Below are 15,148 nucleotides of genomic sequence, written 5' to 3'. Positions count from 1 at the left end.
TGGCTGAGTTCTTGCAAATCTGTGACACTGTCAAGACTAATGGGGTTGACCCTGAGGTCTACAGACTTATGCTATTCCCTTTTGCTATAAGAGACAGAGCTAGGACATGGTTGGATTCACAACCTAAAGAAAGCCTGGACTCTTGGGAAAAGTTAGTCAATGCCTTCTTGGCAAAGTTCTTTCCACCTCAAAAATTGAGTAAGCTTAGAGTGGAAGTCCAAACCTTCAGACAGAAGGATGGAGAATCCCTCTATGAAGCTTGGGAAAGATACAAACAATTAATCAGAAAATGTCCTTCTGACATGCTTTCTGAATGGAGCATCATAGGTATTTTCTATGATGGTCTCTCTGAACTATCCAAGATGTCTTTGGATAGCTCTGCTGGAGGATCTCTTCATCTGAAGAAGACACCTGCAGAAGCTCAAGAGCTGATTGAAATGGTTGCAAATAACCAATTCATGTACACTTCTGAAAGGAATCCTGTGAACAATGGGACTAATCAGAAGAAAGGAGTTCTTGAGATTGATGCTCTGAATGCCATTCTGGCTCAGAACAAGATATTGACTCAACAAGTCAATTTGATTTCTCAAAGTCTGTCTGGAATGCAAAATGCACCAAGCAGTACTAAGGATGCTTCATCTGAAGAAGAAGCCTATGATCCTGAGAACCCTTCAATGGAAGAGGTGAATTACCTAGGAGAACCCTATGGAAACACCTATAATTCTTCATGGAGAAATTACCCAAATTTCTCATGGAAGAATCAAGAAAGACCTCAACAAGGTTTCAATTACAATAATGGTGGAAGAAGCAGGTTTAGCAATGGCAAGCCTTTTCCATCATCTTCTCAGTAATAGACAGAGAATTCTAAGCAGAACCCCTCTGACTTAGCAACTATGGTCTCTGATCTAATTAAAACCACTCAAAGTTTCATGATTGAAACAAGGTCCTCCATTAGGAATTTGGAGGCACAAGTGGGACAGCTGAGCAAGAAAGTTACTGAACTCCCTCCTAGTACTCTCCCAAGCAATACAGAAGAAAATCCAAAAGGAGAGTGCAAGGCCATCAACATGGCCGAATTTGGAGAGGAAGGAGAGGAAGTGAACGCCACTGAGGAAGACCTCAGTAGGCGAGCACTGACCTCCAATGAGTTCCCCAATGAGGAACCATGGGAATCTGAGGCTCAAAATGAGACCATAGAGATTCCATTGGACTTACTTCTGCCTTTCATGAGCTCTGATGAGTATTCTTCCTCTGAAGAGGATGAGTATGTCACTGAAGAGCAAGTTGCTAAATACCTTGGAGCAATCATGAAACTAAATGACAAGTTATTTGGAAATGAGACTTGGGAGAATGAACTTCCTTTGCTCACCAAAGAACTGGATGACCTGTCTAGGCAGAAATTACCTCAAAAGAGACAAGATCCTGGGAAGTTTTCAATACCTTGTACCATAGGCACCATGACCTTCAAGAAGGCTCTGTGTGACTTAGGGTCAAGTGTAAACCTCATGCCTCTCTCTGTAATGGAGAAGCTAGGGATCTTTGAGGTGCAAGCTGCAAGAATCTCATTAGAGATGGCAGACAACTCAAGAAAACAAGCTCATGGACTTGTAGAGGATGTTTTGGTGAAGATTGAAAACCATTACATCCCTGCTGATTTCATAGTCCTAGAGACTGGAAAGTGCATGGATGAAACCATCATCCTTGGCAGACCCTTCCTAGCCACAGCAAAGGCTGTGATTGATGTTGATAGAGGAGAGTTGATCATTCAAGTGAATGAAGAATCCTTGGTGTTCAAGGCTCAAGGATATCCCTCTGTCACCATGGAGAGGAAGCATGAAGAGCTTCTCTCAGATCAGAGTCAAACAGAGCCCCCACAGTCAAACTCTAAGTTTGGTGTTGGGAGGCCACAACCAAACTCTAAGTTTGGTGTTGAACCCCCACATTCAAACTCTAAGTTTGGTGTTGGGAGGTTCCAACATTGCTCTGAGAAAATGTGAGGTTCCATGAGAGCCATATGTCAAGCTACTGACATTAAAGAAGCGCTTGTTGGGAGGCAACCCAATGATATATGTTATCTAGTTCTCTTTGTTATTTTATGTTTTTTTTGTAGGTTGATGATCATAAGAAGACACAAAATCAATTGAAAAAGCAAAAACAGAATGAAAAACAGGAAGAAAAACAGCACACCCTGGAGGAAGAGCCCACTGGCGTTTAAACGCCAGTGAGGCTAGCAGGTGGGCGTTTAACGCCCAGTCTGGCACCATTCTGGGCGTTTAACGCCAGAAAGGGGCACCAGACTGGCGTTAAACGCCAGAAAAGGGCAAGAACCTGGCGTTAAACGCCAGGAATGGGCACCAACCCGGCGTTTAACGCCAGAAATGGCTCAAAACGTGATTTTGAATGCCATTTGGTGCAGGGATGACTTTTCCTTGACACCACAGGATCTGTGGACCCCACAGGATCCCCACCAATCCCACCACTCTCTCTTTTCTTCACCCATTCACCAATCACCTCAACTCCTCTTCCCCAAAAACCCCTCACCTATCAAATCCCCCTCTCCTATATAAACCCTCCTTCACTCCTTCATTTTCACACACCTTAAACACCATCTCTCTCCCCTTTGGCCGAATACAAAGCCATTTCCTTTCTCCTCATTTCTTCTTCTTCTACTCTCTTCTTTCTTCTTTTGCTCGAGGACGAGCAAACATTTTAAGTTTGGTGTGGTAAAAGCATTGCTTTTTATTTTTCCATAACCATTTATGGCATCCAAGGCCGGAGAAACCTCTAGAAAGAGGAAAGGGAAGGCAAAAGCTTTCACCTCCGAGTCATGGGAGATGGAGAGATTCATCTCAAGGGTGCATCAAGACCACTTCTATAAAGTTGTGGCCATGAAGAAGGGTCAACTTTGATCAAAGGTTGGACCAAGTCCTCATAGACATTTGTGAAGAGGGCGTTCAAGGAAAGAGAGATTCAAGAGGGAAGCCGGTTCAACTGAGAAGGCATGACCTCAAGCCCATCACTAAGAAAAGGATGGAGCAAACAAAGAGATTCTCCTCCATGAAATTAGAGAATATCAAAGAATCATGAGAGAGGAGCAACAAAGGCAAGGAAGAGACATTGAGGAGCTCAAGCACTCCATAAGATCTTCAAGAGGAAGAACAAGCCGCCATCACTAAGGTGGACCCGTTCTTTAATCTCCTTGTTCTTTATTTTCTTGTTTTTCGAAATTATGCTTTATGTTTATCCATGTTTGTGTCTTATGATCATTAGTGTCTTAGTGTCTATGCCTTGAAGTTATGAATGTCCTATGAAATCCATCACCTTTCTTAAAAGAAAACTGTTTTTATTACAAAAGAACAAGAAGTACAGGATTTCAAATTCATCTTTAAAACTAGCTTAATTAGATTGATGTGGTGACAATACTTTTTGTTTTCTGAATGTATGATTGAACAGTGCATATGTCTTTTGAATTTGTTGTTCATGAATGTTAAAATTGTTGGCTCTTGAAAGAATGATGAAAAAGGAGACATGTTACTGAGGATCTGAAAAATCATAAAAATGATTCTTGAAGCAAGAAAAAGCAGTGAATACAAAAAAAAAAAAGAGAAGGAGAAAAACGAAAAAAAAGGGAGAAAGAAAAAGAAAAGAAAAAGAAAAGAAAAAGAAAGAAATAAAGTTGTGATCCAAGGCAAAAAGAGTGTGCTTAAGAACCCTGGACACCTCTAATTGGGGACTCTAGCAAAGCTGAGTCACAATCTGAAAAGGTTCACCCAATTATGTGTCTGTGGCATGTATGTATCCGGTGGTAATACTGGAAGACAGAGTGCTTTGGGCCACGGCCAAGACTCAATAAGTAGCTGTGTTCAAGAATCATCATACTTAACTAGGAGAATCAATAACACTATCTGGATTCTGAGTTCCTAAAGAAGCCAATCATTCTGAATTTCAAAGGATAAAGTGAGATGCCAAACCTGTTTGGAGGCAAAAAGCTACTAGTCCCGCTCATCTAATTTGGAGCTAAGTTTCATTGATAATTTGGAGTCTATAGTATATTCTCTTCTTTTTATCTTATTTGATTTTCAGTTGCTTGAGGACAAGCAACAATTTAAGTTTGGTGTTGTGATGAGCGGATAATTTGTACTCTTTTTGGCATTGTTTTTAGTATGTTTTTAGTAGTTTTAGTTGAGTTCTTAGTATATTTTTAGTAGTTTTTAGTTAAAATTCACTTTTCTGGACTTTACTATGAGTTTGTGTGTTTTTCTGTAATTTCAGGTATTTTCTGGCTGAAATTGAGGGATCTGAGCAAAAATATGATCCAGAGACTGAAAAGGACTGCAGATGCTGTTGGATTCTGACCTCCCTGCACTCGAAGTGGATTTTTTGGAGCTACAGAAGCCCAATTGGCGCGCTCTCAACGGCGTTGGAAAGTAGACATTCTGGGCTTTCCAGCAATATATGATAGTCTATACTTTGCCCAAGATTTGATGGCCCAAACCGGCGTTCAAAGTCACCCTCAGGAATCCCAGCGTTAAACGCTGGAACTAGCACCCAAATGGGAGTTAAACGCCCAAACTGGCATAAAAGCTGGCGTTTAACTCCAAGAAGAGTCTCTACACGAAATTGCTTCATTGCTCAGCCCAAGCACACACCAAGTGGGCCCGGAAGTGGATTTTTATGTCATTTACTCATCTCTGTAAACCTTAGGCTACTAGTTTCTTATAAATAGGACCTTTCACTATTGTATTTTCATCTTTTGATCATCTTTGGATCTTTGGATTGTTTTTGATCCTTTGATCATCTTTGGACATCTAGTTCTTAGATCATTGGGAGGCTGGCCTCACGGCCATGCCTAGACCTTATGCTTATGTATTTTCAACGGTGGAGTTTCTACACACCATAGATTAAGGTGTGGAGCTCTGCTGTACCTCGAGTATTAATGCAATTACTATTGTTCTTCTATTCAATTCCGCTTGTTCTTTGTCCAAGATATTCATTTGCACCCAAGAACATGATGAATGTGATGATTATGTGACGCTCATCATTATTCTCACTCATGAACAAAGTGACTGACAACCACTCTTGTTCTACAAGCAAACGAGGCTCTAATGTTTATTGATGACAAGTCATCATATACCCATTTTTCAAGCTAATTTCATTTGTTTTGTTAGCATTTATGCACTTTCTTGCATCCTAAGTAAGTGATTTGGAGTGAAAATACATAACTTCTCTAAATCAAGCAACCACCATGAAATTAATGCTAAATCATGAGGTTTAAGCTAATTTTAATTGCATTTTAATTGATTTATAAGCCTCTTGAATTTAGTGATACTTTGAGTGGTTGTTTTGGTTTATTGTAGGTGAAGAAAAGAAAAGAAAATGAAAAGCGTGGCCTAAAAAGTGTAACACAAGAAAAGAAAAGCGTGGCCGAATCAAGATGAAGCGTGCCGCAACTAATGGGGGAAGCAACATTGCCCTCCACAAGGGCAGAATGCCCTCTAGGAGAGCAACATTAGGTGACCAAGCCAAGGGAGGCAACTCTGCCCTGCCCACTCCAAGGGCAGAGCACAAAATGTGCCTTGAAACCATGAAGAAGAGAACCTTGCCCTGCCCTTGTGGAGGGCAGAATCGGGCTCTCAAAGGGAAGAAATAAAGGGAAAAAGGTCACCCATGCATGCTACAAGGTTCGAACAAGGAACCATGAGGAAGCCAAGCTCTAAGACCCATTGCCGTGCCAAGAAACCAAGCAAAAAAATGAGAAACATGCGTCCGCCCAGTTTCGAACACGGGCCATGAAGATTGGGAACATTGCCCTGCCCTTGGCGCAGGCAGGGCAGCATTTGGAAGGCGCATGAACTTGGCGCACCAAGAAGCACCAACGCGCGCACCAATTCCTTCCTTGGCACGATCCGCGCGCACCAACTCGTCCCTGGCAGCACCAACTCTTCCTGCCCTGCCCTTGGCGCGGGCAGGGCAGCGTCCCACGCGCATCAACAAAATTTTGGCGCACCATGGCCGCACCAACTCGCACATGGCCGCACCAAATCCACGTACCAAGCATCAATTTTCTGCCCTGCCCTTCACAAGGGTAGGGCAGCCTCCTGGGAGTGAATTTCATGGGCCGAAAATTTAAATTAAAATCCCATTTTAGTTCATGTCTTCACCAAATCAAAAGCCCATCCAAGTCCCAAAATCCAAGAATAGAAAGTGTATAAATAGGAGTTAGTTTGATGTAATTAGGGACCTTTTTAGCTACCTTGAGCTTTTACTTTTACTTTGGACCACTTAGACTTTTATCTTGGCTTTTGAATTTCATTTTCTTTAAGCTTTCTTGAGAGACTTGTCCGAGAACTAAGAGGATCAAGGGAGAATTGACTGATCTCCTTCCTCATTTCCCTTGGGCAATTCTACTCTCTTGTTTTTGAGTTTTGGGTGTGTGAAATTGGGGAAATTCTGTCCCAATTCCCATTCAAGCTCTTTGCACTTTGTTTTCTGCATAATTCTATTCCAATTCTGTTCTTCTATTACTTCTTCTTTAATTTTCTGTCAATTGCTTAGTTAATTCAGATCTGGGAAGGAAATTGGGTTTTAGGCTCTGCTACCTAAGCCCTTGGGTCCTGAGATCACAACTCATTTTGGGTTCTTCTGTGAACCTTTACTGCATTTTATTTTCTTTCTGTTTGAATGATATCTGCTTCTGATTTAATTTCTGCTCAATCCATTGCTGCAATTTACTTCTTCTTTGTTTAGATCTTGCAATCCCATTCCTTAATTCCCTTTTATATTCAAGCCATTTATCTTTCTTGCCATTTAAGTTACTGCAATTTAAGTTTCTTGCACTTTAAGTTTCAGTCATTTACTTTCTTGCTCTTTAAGATTCTACAAATTTACAATTCTGTTCTTCAATTTACTGCACTTTTCCCTTCCCCCTTTACATTTACTGTCATTTACTTCCTGTTAAACACAAATCACTCAATCAAAACTTGATTCGCTTGACTAAATCAACCACTAAACTAAAATTGCTCAATCCTTCAATCCCTGTGGGATCGACCTCACTCATGTGAGTTATTATTACTTGATGCGACCCGGTACACTTGCCGGTGAGTTTTGTGTTGGATCGTTTTCCACACATCAAGTTTTTGGCGCCGTTGCCGGGGATTGAAATAGATTGACAATGATTAAGTGAAGTGGAGGTCTAGATTAAGCATTTTTTTTCTTTTCTGTTGTTCTAATTCTTACTAACACACTAACTGTTTGAATTTTTGCTTAAACTAACTAAACCTTCATTCTAGCTATAGATTGAAGTTTCATTGGCTTTCTGGGTTTGTGTGTTTATTGCTGTGTGTTTGTATGTCAGGTATAGGAAGATCTTCCCCTATTATCTCAGAAATTGATCAAAGGACTCTTCGGAGAATAAGAAGAGCTGAAAGAGGGAAGAATATTGTTGGAGAAGAAGAATCTGAGGAGGAATTCCAAGACATGGAAGGAGATACCAATCAACCAGGAGAAGGAGCCAACAACAATCAACAACAGAGAAGAGTTTTGGCTTCATACACATTTGCAAATGCTAGGCATTGTGGGAGTAGCATTCTTCCTCCCAATGTCAATGCAAACAACTTTGAACTCAAGCCACAACTCATCACTCTGGTTCAAAACAACTGTTCATTTGGAGGAGGTCCTTTGGAGGATCCAAATCAACATTTGTCTACCTTCTTGAGAATCTGTGACACAGTGAAGACAAATGGTGTACCTCCTGATAGCTATAAGTTGTTACTCTTCCCATTTTCTCTCAGAGATAAAGCAACTCAATGGCTAGAGACATTCCCAAAAGAAAGCATCAACACTTGGGATGACTTGGTGAGCAAGTTCCTTGCCAAATTCTACCCCCCTCAAAGAGTCCTAAGGTTGAAGACAGAGGTTCAAACATTCACTCAATTAGAGGCCGAGAGCTTATATGAAGCATGGGAGAGATATAAAGCTCTATTGAGAAAGTGTCCACCAGAGATGTTCACTGAGTGGGACAAGTTGCAAAACTTCTATGAGGGACTCACTCTTAAAGCTCAAGAAGCTCTTGATCATTCTGCAGGAGGCTCTTTACAGCTCATGAAAACCACAGAGGAAGCTCGAAACCTCATTGATATGGTGGCCAACAACCAATATTTCTTTGCTCATCAAAGACAACGCCAACCATCACAAAGAAGAGGAGTAATGGAGTTGGAAGGAGTTGATTCAATTCTAGCTCAGAACAAGATGATGCAGCAGCAGATTCAACAACAATTTGAGCAAATGGCTAAGAGAATTGATGGCTTGCAAGTGGCAGCAGTGAGCACCACAAGCCAACTTCCAACTACTTGGGTGCAAAGTGAAGAAACTCAAGAAGAGCAACAACAAGAGCAAGTCCAATACATGCACAACCAAAATCCTGGAACAAATGAAGTTTATGGGGATACTTACAATCCATCTTGGAAGAACCATCCCAACCTCAGATGGGGAGACAACCATAATCAAAACCAACAACCATGGCAAAGAAACACAGGCCAGAACAATTGGAAAAACACAAACCATAACCCCCAGCCAAACACTAACCAAAATACATACAGAAAACCACAAAACAACTACCCAAATCCTAACCAATACCCACCCAATAACCAACCAACTAACCAAAACACTTATCATCATCCATCAACACCCCAAAATCAACCCACCTCACAAGACTCACAGAGAATCACCAATCTAGAGCTGCTCATGGAGAAACTGATGAAGAACCAAGAATTGACAACCAAGAATCAAGAAGCCTCCATGAAGAACCTAGAGAGGCAGATTGGACAAATCTCCAAGAAGATTTCTGTTGAAAAACCATCAAGTTCACTACCTAGTGACACCATTCCCAACCCAAAGGAAGAATGCAAGGTCGTGCAACTAAGAAGTGGAAAAGATGGTAACCAAGGAGCAACAAAGAAGCTTATGGAGAATGACACTGAGCCAACAAAGACTGATGAAGCCATCAACAAAGACACAATAACCAAGAGTGCTTCAGAAAAGCTCACAGAGGAAGACAACAAGCCACAGAATTTGAAAAAAGGAAAGAAAATCATGGAAGAACCAATTCCAAAACAGCATCAAGTGGAGAAGAGCTCAACACCACCACTACCTTATCCACAGAGATTTCACAAGGAAACAAAGGACCAGCACTTCCACAAATTTCTTGAGACTTTCAAGAAGTTGGAAATCAACATACCTTTGGCAGAGGCTTTGGAGCAAATGCCTCTGTATGCTAAGTTTCTAAAGGAGCTCATCAACAAGAAGAGACAGTGGAATGAAAAAGAAACTGTAATGCTCAGTGAAGAATGCAGTGCACTCATTAAAAAGGGACTTCCCCCCCAAGCTTGAAGACCCTGGAGGTTTCTTCTTACCATGCACTATTGGAAACCTGTTCATTAACAAGGGAATGTGCGATCTAGGAGCAAGCATAAATCTAATCCCATATTCTTTAGTGAAAAAGCTTGGCATAGAGGAGGTGAAACCAACAGAGATGTCTTTGGAATTGGTGGATCAATCAATAGTATATCCTAAGGGGCTGATTGAGAACCTATTGGTTAAGGTTGACAGGTTCATCTACCCAGCAGATTTTGTGATCCTTGATTCTTCAGAACATGGAAATGACTCAATAATACTTGGTCGACCATTTTTGGCCACTGCTAGAGCCATTGTGGACATAGATCAGGGTGAGTTAACCCTCAGGATGCATGAGGAGAGCATCATCCTGAAAGTCTTCCCAGAATTACAAAGGGATGAAGAAACAAGCAAAATGAGTGATGATCTCCTTCCAAAGCAATCAACTGAAAAGGAAGTGGAGCAGAAAAACAAGCAGATGCAAGAAGAAAAAGGGATTCACAAGAAAGCAGGGGTGATCAGCAAGAAGGAAGGCATCACAACTCAAGTAACTGTCAAGAAAGGAAGATCAACAAGCAAGAAAAAGATGAAGAATAAGAAAAAGGCTCACAAGGGGTGGAAGAACAAGAAAATCCCAACTGAAGGATTTTCTAAGGGTGATAAGGTGCAATTAGTATATCAACAGCAAGGAGCAAAAGATTATTACACTGTCAACCAAATACTTTCTCTTGAGCACATGGAAATTGAACATCAAGGCACACAAAGAAAGCTGACAGTGAGAGGTGACAAGTTGAGACACCACCAACATCAACCACCTTAAAGGGAGGTCAATGTCAAGCTAATGACAATAAAAGAGCGCTTCATGGGAGGCAACCCATGGTTTAAGATTTTTGTCTTCTCTTTCATTTAATAAGCTATGATTCCTCTGAATATGATTTTGAATTTTCATGCCTGGTAAATGCATATATCATTTTAAAGCACATGTCAAACTTCTAAGTTTGGTGTCCCTTAAGGCACACTTAATTTTTGCTTTTCAAAAAAGGAGAGGGAGTTATTCTTAGAACATATGCATAATTCTTCTTGAGGAAGCATATGACCAAACACTAAGTTTGGTGTCTGCATGTGTACCAACGTTAAGAGGATCATTTCCCAATCATAGATTCGAAACCATATACAAAGGGATCATGCACCAGTCTTTTAAAATGCATCAATTGTGAAGAATGGTTTGCATTGCTAAGCCATCCCCTAAATAAAAGATAAGTTTGGTGTTCACCAACCTTTAACATCTTTAATTAAGGGACATAATTGACCACAAAAATATCTTTTTTAATAAACAAAACAAATTTTTTTCATTTAATACAAATTAATTGCCAACGACCATATTAATGATCTAAGGCTAGCTATCTTGATTCTTGCAGGAGAAAAAGATTACGGCAAATGCAAGGAGGGGCCACGGCTAGGAGGAGTTATGTGAGGAAGGTCACATGTGCCTAGGAGAACGCGTTCATGGGGAACAAAATCTGCATGCATGCATCCTTGGACACTTAACTACATGCAGCCAATGGGAGGAGGATCCTCGTCAAGCCTCAACCATGCATGCAGGCCGTCCACTCCATGAGTCCTTGAGATGACCAACTCAATCTCAGCCCTTCATGAACACTAACGGTTCCGTCCTCATTCATTCATTGTGGTTTTGTTGGGAAGATTGAAGACATGGCCTATAAATAGCCGCTGCACCAACACTGGATACATATTCTCATTCAAGCCACTCTCATATGAAAACCATACTCTCTTCCACTTCCAAAGCCAACATAATTCCCTTACCTCACACATCAAAACCGAACCAAAATTCACCCCAAACACAACACATCTTTCTTCTACTCTCACTTCCTCTTTCTTTTCACTTCGATTTCGATGGCATCCTCAAGCTCAACAAGAAGGCCGGGAAAAGAACCTATGGTAACCGAACCTCCATCATTTGATGCACGCAAGTTTAGGTCCCAATTCCATGAAGGGAGATATCTTAGGTTCATGAAGGCAAAGAATGTCATCTATGAGAAAGGCCTTGATTTGAGGGAAGGAGAATACCCCATTATGAGGCAAATTACTAGAGAAAGAAGGTGGGAACTCTTGTGTGCTCCTCTGACTGACATCAGTGCAGTAATGATTAGAGAGTTCTATGCAAATGCTGCCAAAGAAAACAACAATAGTGCTCCTTACACAAGCTATGTCAGAGGGGTTGAAGTGAGTTTTAGCCCTGCTGCTATCACAAGAGCTCTCAAGTTGAGAACCATAACCTATCCAGAGCTTAGTTATGAGGCTAGATTGCAACGGGAAAATAATCCTGATGAGATTCTGCAAGGGATATGCATGGAAAATACAGATTGGGAAAGAGATTCAAAGGGGATTCCAAGTCACATAAGGAGGATAAATCTTACTCCAGTGGCTAAAGGATGGTTTGAAATAGTGAGGAGATCTATTCTTCCTACTGGAAATGCCTCTTGGGTCACAATCAAACGAGCTCTCTTGACACACTGCATCTTGCATGGGGGTGAGATCAATGTTGCACAACTCATAGCCGACAGTATTCAAGAAATGGCCGATAGCACAAGCAAGTCAAAAGGTCTTGGACATCCAAGCACCATCCAAAGGCTATGTAACAGAGCTAATGTAGTTTTTGAAGATGAGGACACAACAAAAGTGAAAGTAGGAAAAGGAATTACCAAGAAGAGCATGGAGGGAATTAATGAAGAAGAAGATCAAGAAGGGGTAGTAGCTCCTAGACAAAGGAGATCACAAAGAGAGGAAGGACGAAATCAAGCTTATGATGCCATAGATATGAGCCAATTGCAAAGATCAACTGAAGAATTATCTCAGCAACTAATGCAGGCTCAACAAGGTCAGAATCAACTCATGCAGATCCAACAAGGCCAAAATCAAGAGGGCCAAGAGAAATATCTAGAGCCCCATCCTGAATTCGTGGAGCAATTCTTGAAAGAAAAAGAAGAACGAGAAGCTTGGCAGCATCAAATGGAAGAAAAACAAGAGAGATGGCAGCAACAAATGATGACTCAGCAGCAAGAATTTCAAGCACAGATCCTTGAAGGGCAAAAAGAGCAATACAAAGAATTCAAGGAATCATATGATAAGTTGTATTTTAGTCAAGCTAAAGCAGAGGAATATAGTCACAACCTGTATCAATGGAAGAATGTTTATCATACCATAGGTGAAGTTAGACACGTACAAAGAATGGAGTATGATGAAAACATGCAAGCAAGGTTGGAGTACTTGACCCATAATTTGCCAACACTCAATCCTGAGATCAAGCCATTTGAGCAATGCCCTGAATTCTTAGCCAAGCAACAAGCAAAATCTCGTCAATACACTGAGTCAACCTTTAACACATTGGAAAATTTTGGGCTCAAAGGACTCATAGATTCTGTTTGGGCTAGAAGATGTCCTAGTGAAGAGATCCGAGACCACTCCAAGACAGGGAAGAGAAAGAAGAAGAAGGGAGAATCGAGCGGCAGCCATGACCATTAGAAGGTGGCAAAGTTCTTTCGTACTTCCTCTTTCATGTCTCTAATAAGGAGATGCATATCTGAAACATGATATGCCTCCATCATTTATTTCTTTTTCTTTATGCATTTTCTGTTCTTTGCTTTTCATTTTAGTTAGTTAATAATTAGCTAGAAAAATGATAAGTCTGCATAATGCTTGTATCCATCACTTAGCTTGAAAATTGCTTTGTTTCCCATATGCCTAAATAAAAGAGTTTGGTTTGAATTGAAAAGTAAAATATCCAATGTTGCATAAGTATGAATGGAAGTTGGTGGTGGCAGATGTGTTTGATTAAATGCATGACTCATGAAATAATTGTTGCATAATATCATTCTCATTCAATTGTGAGTTAGCTTGCTGTTACAAAGACTCTTATCAAGAATGAAACAACCCTTGGTAACAAAAACAGAAAGAAAAGGAAGAAAGAAAAAGCCAAAATGGCAAGAAAAACAAAGAATAAAGGTTGGACACCAATAGCTTGGACCCTAGGACATATGCCTGTGGTGTTCTTGTACTAAGATCTGCTTGGATGAGTAAATTCTAAGGGGTATTTTAAAACCTGGTCACTTAAATCAACTGATTTGGGATGGCCAATTGAAAATCCACAATAAAGAGCAACTTAGATACAAAGCACTTAGTGATCCAAAGAGATGCTGGGCATCAATGATCCTAGGAAGAATTAGTGAGCCATGTGTCTGTGGTGGAAAGATGTTAAGCAAAAAGAAAAGAAAATAAAGCCAAAGGCTATGCTGCAACATTTAACACCAAACCTCTTAAAGAACAATAAGCTTGATAAGCATTGTAAGCCAAGAAAAGTTAGCAAGGGTGGAATCAAAAAGTAAGTCATCTAACAGCAAGTTTAGCAAGCCTTTGAAGAAAGATATGCATTATGTAACAGCAACAATAATTGAGTTGTCATTGTCTGCATAAATGCCCCATAGATTGAAGTTCTGCTATCTGCATAATAAGGATGTGTATTCTTTTCTTAATTCATTTCATTTACTCTTAGTTTTGATGCTTGCTTGGGGACAAGCAAGGTTTAAGTTTGGTGTTGTGATGACAAGTCATCATATACCCATTTTTCAAGCTAATTTCATTTGTTTTGTTAGCATTTATGCACTTTCTTGCATCCTAAGTAAGTGATTTGGAGTGAAAATGCATAACTTCTCTAAATCAAGCAACCACCATGAAATTAATGCTAAATCATGAGGTTTAAGCTAATTTTAATTGCATTTTAATTGATTTATAAGCCTCTTGAATTTAGTGATACTTTGAGTGGTTGTTTTGGTTTATTGTAGGTGAAGAAAAGAAAAGAAAATGAAAAGCGTGGCCTAAAAAGTGTAACACAAGAAAAGAAAAGCGTGGCCGAATCAAGATGAAGCGTGCCGCAACTAATGGGGGAAGCAACATTGCCCTCCACAAGGGCAGAATGCCCTCTAGGAGAGCAACATTAGGTGACCAAGCCAAGGGAGGCAACTCTGCCCTGCCCACTCCAAGGGCAGAGCACAAAATGTGCCTTGAAACCATGAAGAAGAGAACCTTGCCCTGCCCTTGTGGAGGGCAGAATCGGGCTCTCAAAGGGAAGAAATAAAGGGAAAAAGGTCACCCATGCATGCTACAAGGTTCGAACAAGGAACCATGAGGAAGCCAAGCTCTAAGACCCATTGCCGTGCCAAGAAACCAAGCAAAAAAATGAGAAACATGCGTCCGCCCAGTTTCGAACACGGGCCATGAAGATTGGGAACATTGCCCTGCCCTTGGCGCGGGCAGGGCAGCATTTGGAAGGCGCATGAACTTGGGGCACCAAGAAGCACCAACGCGCGCACCAATTCCTTCCTTGGCACGATCCGCGCGCACCAACTTGTCCCTGGCAGCACCAACTCTTCCTGCCCTGCCCTTGGCGCGGGCAGGGCAGCGTCCCACGCGCATCAACAAAATTTTGGCGCACCATGGCCGCACCAACTCGCACATGGCCGCACCAAATCCACGCACCAAGCATCAATTTTCTGCCCTGCCCTCCACAAGGGCAGGGCAGCCTCCTGGGAGTGAATTTCATGGGCCGAAAATTTAAATTAAAATCCCATTTTAGTTCATGTCTTCACCAAATCAAAAGCCCATCCAAGTCCCAAAATCCAAGAATAGAAAGTGTATAAATAGGAGTTAGTTTGATGTAATTAGGGACCTTTTTAGCTACCTT

The 15,148-nt window shown here is 41.1% G+C and overlaps 1 non-coding gene across 1 annotated transcript; it reads right to left on the bottom strand.

Annotated features, from left to right (window-relative positions):
• Window positions 1-200: 200 nt before the first annotated feature.
• Window positions 201-308, bottom strand: LOC130955594 (small nucleolar RNA R71). The gene has a single exon (XR_009076813.1). It is a non-coding gene; the product is annotated as a small nucleolar RNA R71 (small nucleolar RNA).
• Between the last annotated feature and the right edge of the window lie 14,840 nt (window positions 309-15,148).

The sequence above is a fragment of the Arachis stenosperma genome, chromosome 1 (assembly GCF_014773155.1).
Source record: "Arachis stenosperma cultivar V10309 chromosome 1, arast.V10309.gnm1.PFL2, whole genome shotgun sequence".
Classification (NCBI taxonomy): Eukaryota; Viridiplantae; Streptophyta; class Magnoliopsida; order Fabales; family Fabaceae; genus Arachis; species Arachis stenosperma.
This window is presented reverse-complemented; position numbering and strand designations above follow the sequence as displayed.